Raw genomic sequence first — 7,604 nt, forward strand, 5'->3', positions numbered from 1 at the left:
ATACCTCTCTAGGACCCGCCAAATGCATCAACTACACATTCACACATGTTACATCACGTACCCCATTGATCTAAAAGCCCTCTCTTCATGTTTATTTCACATACAACATTCCTTTTGAATAAAGTGTGGCCAAAAAATTATTTTAGAGTTTCTACATATATACAACATTACAAAGTTATATGGAGGAGTACGAACGCTAATTTGCGTTGCATGTTGCCCACAATGATATTTATTCCGCACTATGAATTTGTATATTTTTATACTATATACAAAGTTAGTCATAATAAAGAGAAACGAAGAGAATCTCTCTCTCCATCGCATACCCCCCTGTACGCCCCTTTCACGTATGCACACAAAACTATCTCCAGGTCCTCTAAAAGTAAGCCCTAGAAAATTCACGCATGTTTCATCTTTCTCTCGCGATATATGCAATGACGATCATTGTATTTGAAGTGAAAGCAAGATACGTACATTGGACTTCAGAATCCACTCATTACGGTCACCATTTATGTTTAGTGGTTATTATACAGTCACGGGCTCACCGTACAACTCTGTATTTGCTCATGACATGACTAGTTGACCAGTTAAACGCTCCATGTGGCACCTCTAGTGTTGCATCACGATATCTCACTACCATCATGCCCACTTGTCGACTTGTATCTACTCTACATCTACACTCTTATAAAATACATAAAATACACTCTTATAAAAAACAGAGTTGGTGATGATGGTGTGCCTGCCATCCTGCAATATAGGCCGTCCAATTTATATGTGACGGATAGGAAAGAAACTATAGGAATTTTGCAAAAAGGTACCCACACACCTCTACACATTTGCAAATAAGGCCTTCCCTCGTTCATCCTTTTCTCTCACAAGATAAACAAGTCATACAAATGCATCTTGATGTTACGTGCAACACACGGGCATCTTGCTAGTAAGAATGAAAACAAACGACAAAAAATATTTGGACGGTGGTTCGAAGTCATGAACGCGGGCACAACGGACAAGGTGGCCTTGTATTGGTATGCTGAGCCGTTTGTTTTAACACATAGGAGCTGGTGTGGTGATTATACACACACGCACGCATGCACACGAACAGCATCCACGCAACACATGCACCCACGCACGCACGCAACACTCACACGTACACATGCAGCCACGCACGCAAACAACACTCGCACGCACGCACGCATGCATGCACACACCAGTACACCACACGACCAACACACACTCTCACGCTCAAGTGCTCAACCTACACGTGCATGCGCACACATCAGGCCCTAACAGACACATACACAACCAGGTGATTCCCGCGCACGGGTTGGAGCCTTGTCGCGCCTGCGTAAATTTGTGTTTATCTGACCTTTTGCCTATGCGCACTGACAGGTGGGACCCACAAGGAACATGGTCAATTTAACTAGTCAACATGGTGCCACGCAGACTATTTGGCCGGTCAACAGAGTGCAATCCGATGCTGAATTGTGAGCAAGTGATCGTATAATCACCGCAAAACGTATATAGTGACCATAATCAGCTTATTCTGAAGTTCGGTGACCATATTACGCTTTTCTCCCTGTAGGCCCTCCAAAACTACATCTCTACACGTTCTCGCATGTTATGTCTAACAACTATGCAATACAACACTACTACTACACTCTAACACAATAAATCATATGTGTTTTTAGTTTTACTAGATATCATATTGTTACTTATAATTATTCAGTTTGCATACATTAAAATTGCCTTTGAAATGTATGGCCAATATCATCTACCGTGCGGGAAAAATCCTGCCCTTTCCTGTTTAATCGGGTTTGTATCGATGGATCGTCCGAAATAGCAAAACTATAGTACTATACAGTACAAGTGACAGTTCACTAGGCCGTCGTGTCGTCTACTCCTCCGTCGTAAGAGTGGAGCGCTCGCTTTCATAAATCTTCAAGTCCCTTTCGCCGACATGTGGGACATCAAGCTACCGGGTCCACGTGCCATACCGGAATACAGTACAGAGCAGCCGGGGTGAAGCACCCCAGTCATGGCGCCGGCATAGTAATGAGCAATGAGGCATCAAATCACAAAGCTGCACCTTTCCCGCAGTTAAGTTGGAGGGACGAAGCAACCATCATTTCACTTGTTGCTGAATCCACTTCTCCCTCATCTTCTTCAACTTAACCACGTGTTGCTTCTGCCGTTGTGCTACCTCATGTGGGACACAGATCGGCTTGGTAAAGCACTGACATGTGGGACCACATGTTAGCAAACCACGAGGACAACGTCCTCCTAAAATAAGAAGCCTAATCCTAGACTTACAAAAGGCTACGTAGCTGCTACGTATACTTTCCATCTAATCTATATATGCCCCCCTAATTTTCAGGTGGGGTGGGCCTAATCCTCTCCATTAATCCAATCAAATAGTCCCACATCACATCAGTTCGTAACTTTACGTAAACCATTACGTGGATGTAGCATTGCTCAAAAAGAAACCTCTCGCGCCATCTGCGCGGCAAAATCACCTCCTTTTTAGTAATCTTGATTCTATAATTTTTTAGATCAATATAATTGAGATTTGTATAGATAGCACACAGGAGCAAAACCAAGTGGTACGGTTAAGGGCATCCACAATGTGTAGCCAAATGTGAAAATAGCTTCTGGCATCGTGGGAACCATTGTGGACGGTGTTGCCAAAGCCAAAAAGATGGAACCAAAGCTCCCTGATTGATTGATTGATTGAAGGAATAGAAAAATGCAATGTCTCTCCTCTTTCTCCCATCCTTGGACGCATGTAGTACAGTATAGAGCATAGAGTCTACTCCCTTGTCCCTTCTATCACAAATCACAAAGCAGTGAGGCGTCAAATCACAAAAGCACGGACAAAGCAACCATCATTTCACTCTTCGCTGACTCTGCTTCTCCATCGTCTTTATCGAGAAACCATCTCACCGCACTAGTACTCCTAGTAGTACTCCCTCCGGTCCTTTTTTGTCTGCGTCTAAGAAAATATCGTTTTCCCCGCAATGCTCAGCGCATTGGCATTTTTTCACTGCTCTTTCCAACCGCACCCTCCATCCCTTTCCACCGCATGCGTTCCTGCAGTAATCCCATCTCTCTTTCCCATGTGCTTCACATCTTCCCAAGGCAGAGAGAGAGCGAGAGGCGCATGCGTGCAGATAGATGGACAGGGGAGAGAGAGAGATGACATGCATGCATGCGGAAGTGAGAAGGTTGGTTTGCATGGCGCTGCATTAATCAAGTGATGAGGAGTGAGATGGTTAGCTCTTTGGTCTTTGGAGAAAAAATACACATTAATTGACACGTGAAACGAGGATTTGTATCGATTAAATCCTGCGAAGGAAAACCCCGCCTTTCTTTTTTAACACTAGTACTCCTAGTACATACGTACTTATCCTGTTTGGGTCTAGGCCTTGCATTGCCAAACTTCGCCACACATTTTTGCCAAGCTTGCCTAAAGTTTTCAAAATGGGAAGGAGGTACACTTGCGCACGGCTGTCGCGGTCGCACGGCACCCTCACACGGTCGCTCCCGCACGCCGCGGTCGCACCGCACCCTCACACAGTCGCTCCTGCACGCTGCAAACCCAACCAAGGGAACGCACCCTCGCTGACACGTGTTGTCGCATGTGAACAAACCAAACTCAGCCATCCTATCGCTGACATAGAATTTTCGTTCATAGAGTATGTTTATCCAACCGCATGTTGGGGAGTATCCGTAAGGCCTGTGTGGTGGTCTGTTGGGGAAGAAGAAGAGGTGAGGAAGAAGGAAAGAAGGGTTAGGAGACGTAGGATATTCATCCAACCGCCTGAAATGGTAGACTGACCCAAGTCAGGTGACTTGCATAACAAATATATGTTTTTACACAGCAAAAGATCCATAAAAACAACAACATAAAGAAAAACTATCACTGCTCGCGGAAAGAGACGGCCTCGTCGTCTTTGGCTGTCGGCGTGAACCAGCCATCGCTGCCGAGTGTGTCTCCGCAGCGTGGTTGTCCTCGGCCTCCAGCTACTCGTTCAAGCAGAGGGTCCGAGCGCTCTGCACGGACGAGAGCACATCCCGGTTCAAGTCAACGACATCCGGTTCCGCCTGCAGGAGGGCCTCGATGGCAGCGGCATCCGCGCGCTCCGCGTCGAGTCGAGCCTCCGCCGCCCGGTTCAAGTCCAGGACGTCTGTTTCCGCCTGCAGGAGGGCGTCGATGAGAGCGGCATCCTCGTGCTCTGCGTCGAGTCGAGCCTCTGCCGCCCGGTTCAAGTCCAGGACATCTGGTTCGGCCTGCAGGAGGGCCTCGATGGCAGCGGCATCCGCGCGCTCCGCCTCAAGTTGAGCCTCCGCCACCCGGTTCACATCCACGACATATGGTTCCGCCTCCAGGAGAGCCTCGATGGCAGTGGCATGCGCGCGCTCCGTGTTGAGTTGAGCCTCTGCCTCCCGGTCCTCCTTTAGTATCGCCATGTTGAACCGCTGGTCCGCCTGCACCATGGGGGACTTAGACGCCGGCACGAAGTAGACGTCCATCATCTCATACCCATCGGGGGCCTTCTGCGCCGCAACCTCCACCATGAACATTGGATCGGCTTCCTCCTCCTCGTAGCTTGGCTCCAGAGAACTCGGGGATTGGCCCGCTGCAAAGCGAGCTTGGGAACGGAGGTCTGTGGCGCCGACCACCGCCGCGATTTCTGCGCGGCGCTCCGGCTTCAGCATCTTGTAGTAAGTGATCTTGCGGCGCACCATGGCTTTCCGGCGAACTAGGGGACGCTTGATGCGGTCTAGGGGATTGAAAGGTGGGGGAATGTGCTGGAGATTTGGTGTGGTTTTAGGGCAGTGGCTGGCGTAGGCCGAGCAGCGAAGGTTCTAGTGTGAATAGTGGTTCTGGTGACGACCGGTCAATCGGTTTTGACTGTACATCGCTCTTGTCGCGTTCGCGTTGCAGCCCGGCACGCTGGACCCTCCATGTCGCTCACCGAATGGAACACACTTCGTCTTGCATTTTCGCTCGCTTGTGGGACCGCAGTTGAGAGCAAACCGACGTCCCTCCCCCTCCCCCGCCCGCGTCATTTATTATACCACCACTCCCTCCGTTTTATGTAGAGTAAATAAAAACAGAGGGAGTATACTACGGATGAGGATCCCCTGACGTGGCCGAACCCATTGAGTAACTGACATGCGGGGCCTAGTAAGCATGGGGTCTGCCAGTAAGTGACCGAAAGGGAGGGTAAGGAAGGGATACCTACGTCAGAGGATCCATTTCCACTATACTACTTTGACCAAATGTTAGAGTAATAATATATGACATGCAACTTACACAAATGTTAGAGTAATAATATATGACATGCAACTTACACAAAGAATACAGGGTCTAATGTGTTTTTCGAGGCTAACTTTGACAAAATGTTAGAGTAATAATATATGACATGCAACTTACACAAAGCATATGGTCAAATTCGTATCTGAAAGGAGTTTCCAATGATATAAGTTTCACATTATACATCTCATGTATTATTAATCTTGTCAATAGTCAAATTGGAAACCATCTCGAGTACAAATCTAGGAGTACGTACGAATCTAACAATATTGATTGGGCGTTGTTGAATGTTGATACCTTTTTGATCAAAGTAGAGATACTTTGACTACACATAAAACTTATATGTAAACTAGAAAGGATAGGAGGCAATATATTGTACGTTCAAAAACGAAATGAACATTGAATACCCTTTATATATGATTTGCGGATGCTATTATCACCAGTTCAAAATTTTGAATCCGCCTTAGGTATCACATGCCCCCACTCGTTCCCTCTCGATTTCATCTCAGGGTCCGGAGATCTATTGAAAGAGGACTAGGGTGGGTACATGCGAATGATACTCGGTGGAATGTTCAAATGAGGCATGCGGGAGGATGGACTCGACTGGAGGGCGACATGATCGATGGAGAAGAGGGTTGGAGAGGAATGAGAAATAAGCAAATGCCACATGATTATACTTGAACGGCTCAAATAAACAATAAGTTGTCTCGCTTGGCCTACATAGTGAAAGGCCTAATGTGCAAGGCGGAGCACTGACGCTCGAATATGGCCGGGAAAATAGGGAAACCGACATGTGGGGTAGACTAGTCTAATGGAGGAGCTGGCCCACGACCTCCTCGCCACCGACAACCGTTCATGTGGGTCGTTGGGGCCCACAACGGGGCGCAGCTCCAGCACCGCCTCTGGACACGGCAACCGCGGTGAGCGACACACTCATATCGTAGCTAGACACGGTCGGTTTCAGTGTGCCGAGGGTGGCGTTAGTGTTGTGGCACGACCAACGGTATGTTTGGTTTGTGCCCAAGGTTGCCCCATCAAAGCATTGGGTAGCCAAAATTTTGGTTGAGGTATTGGTTGCCCATGATTTGGCCGACATTGGCAAGAAAAATGAACTAGAGTTGGCTAGAGTACATTAGCATGCCAAAGAAATGGCAACCATCCAAACAAAGACCAATCTTTGGGTCATGACTAAAATTTTGGTTGAGGTATTGGTTGCCCATGATTTGGCCGACATTGGCAAGAAAAATGAACTAGAGTTGGCTAGAGTTCATTGGCATGCCAAAAAATGGCAACCATCCAAACAAAGACCAATCTTTGGGTCATGACCAAAATTTTGGTAAGGTGCACTTTGGCCATAATCCAAACACACCCCAACACCCGGCTCGTCGAGGATGCACGGGGCGCCGCGCCGCGTCCGCGGAGTGGTTTAGTGCGGCCAATTGCATCCTCTGGACCTGAGACCATGCCGAGTCGTCTTGCTTTTTCAATGACATGCGGGGATCGCATGTGAGCAAAGGGAATCTCCAACGTTGCCACGGCCGCAGCTGACTACCCTGGCACACCAAAACCCTTGTCCCTCACGCATTCGCGTGGTGCGTTCCCAGCCGGCGCCAGCTGCCCGCATTCATGTCGTCCATTTGTATGTCGTCGTTAAGAGGCTCGGTGCCCGAGGAACCAACTCCGGTGACTTAATGACGCACCCGGACGCTTGGCCACACCGGAATGCGCTACTTAAAGTAGCAACGCCCAGCTAACCTCCACACCATAGCGCATCATCCTCCTACCTGGCACCACATCCGCCATGACCGCAAGTGCGAACGCCCTGCGGGAGAGCTTGTCTTCGGGGATGAAGCTCGAGGTCGCCGCCCTCGCTCAAGTTACCTCTCGCGACGCAATAGCGGCGTAGCCGGATGCGGACGCGACCGCACAAGCGGTGGCCATGCTGGCGGCCGATGATGGGAGCACCGTCAGCCACGCGTCCTACTTGCCGCCGTCCAATGTCCGGCACCGCCGAGGTCGGGGACTCCTCCGAGGATGAGTAGGGCATGGGAGGCGGCATGGCATGGTGTGCCAACTGGCCGGTCCGTATCTCTACTCTTCCTCGCCGGAGACCGCACCTTCACTTCACGGGTCTTGAACCCTGCCCCCGTACATAGAGATCGCAGATGCAGGACGTCGGTCGCCGCCGTAGAATAGGTTTAGGGTTGGGTTTCTTTTATTTTTCTATCCTATAAAAGTTCGAAATGTAATGAAAATCTGCCATGTTTGCATTAATCTTGGCCGGTGTATA

The sequence above is a fragment of the Triticum dicoccoides genome, chromosome 2A, assembly GCF_002162155.2.
Source record: "Triticum dicoccoides isolate Atlit2015 ecotype Zavitan chromosome 2A, WEW_v2.0, whole genome shotgun sequence".
Taxonomy (NCBI): Eukaryota; Viridiplantae; Streptophyta; class Magnoliopsida; order Poales; family Poaceae; genus Triticum; species Triticum dicoccoides.